The sequence below is a fragment of the Galeopterus variegatus genome, unplaced genomic scaffold, assembly GCF_000696425.1.
Source record: "Galeopterus variegatus unplaced genomic scaffold, G_variegatus-3.0.2 Scaffold4224, whole genome shotgun sequence".
NCBI classification, from domain to species: Eukaryota; Metazoa; Chordata; class Mammalia; order Dermoptera; family Cynocephalidae; genus Galeopterus; species Galeopterus variegatus.
The window spans coordinates 106979-108382 of record NW_007730335.1 but is presented as its reverse complement, the minus strand read 5'-3'; positions in this window follow the sequence as shown (position 1 = coordinate 108382).

The window sequence follows — 1404 nt, the reverse complement described above, 5'->3', positions numbered from 1 at the left end:
TACCCAGAACCCCCTTGGCTTCCTAGAATTTAAATTTTTCTCACAATAATTTCCAGATACCACAACCTCTGCTGAGAAAGCTTTTAAAATATTGGTGTGCGTTACAGTTAGAAATGGGTCTGGGCAGTCTATGTGTTCCCTTCCTGATTATAATATTTTTCCTTAACAAAAAAAATGTATTCAGAAGTGATGGATGATATTATTTTAGAAAGAATAAATAAAACTCCCCTCCCTCCTCCTTAAAATAATATCCATAGAGATTTCCACCAAGCAAAGGAATTTTTTTCCCTCATTACCCAGTATTGTAAAATTCTACTTAACATGTTGCCAGCATGCTGGTGAATGGTTATAGGCCTGCAGACATAATCTTAATGTGCTTGTTTGCTCTTTTCCCCAATTAGTCATGGTGTATTAAAGTGAATAAAATCTTTTAAAGTCTTTCAGCAGCTATTTTTGCTGAAGCACTCATATCCACGTTAAAAGCACAATAATTGTGAGTATTCTGATGTGGAAATAAAGAGGAATTGAGAGTGTTGAAAAAAAGCTAAATGACACAGGGAGAAAAGCAATCCCTAGAGCAAACACAATAGCTCTTAGAGCTTAAGATTTAGGAAATAATTTAAGTTTTGCTGATTCCTCTCTTCCAGCCTCAGGCTTTCGTGGGCTCTACAGAAGATTCTAGGATGTAAAATAAGTCAAGTATCAATCTTGCTTTAGGATGATTCTTTCATCTATGAAATGTGAATTTAAGGAGATAAATAGATACATTGAAGGAAATTCTAGGTTTCTTCTATTGGTGCTTAATATTCCGGGGTTGCTATACCACCTGTTGACAGGAAGGGTAGATTCCCCTAAAACCAAAAAGTATATGCATCTCAACGGTAAATGAATGTTTTAGAAGGAGGGCCTAACACATCTTCTGGAGCATAGTAGGCAATAATAACTAATTATGTTTACTGAGCCCTTTCCATGTTTACTGAGCCCTTTCCATGTATATTCGGCATTGTTCTAAATGTTTTGTCTATATTAACCCTTTTAATCCTTACAGCAGCGCTATGACTTGGGTATTGTTATCATATCCATTTTAGAGATGAGGAAATTTAGAGACAGAGAAATTAGGTAGTTTGTGCAAGGTGATGCTGCTGGATTTGAGCCTGGTCAGTGTGGTATTAGAGCCAGACTCCTAACTTCTGCTGTGTATTACCTTTCTAGATTGACAATAAAGGTTTGTTGAATAAATGACTGGTAGTTTGAGGGACGAGTTTAATCCTCAAGTGTATAGGGTTTGCTAGTTGAGTTTGTAAAACGATGTTATACAACACTGCAATAATCCATCAGTCAAAAATATTACATACCCCAAACTACAAAACAGAAGGATAAGACAGGTGTATGTTTGTGCTCATT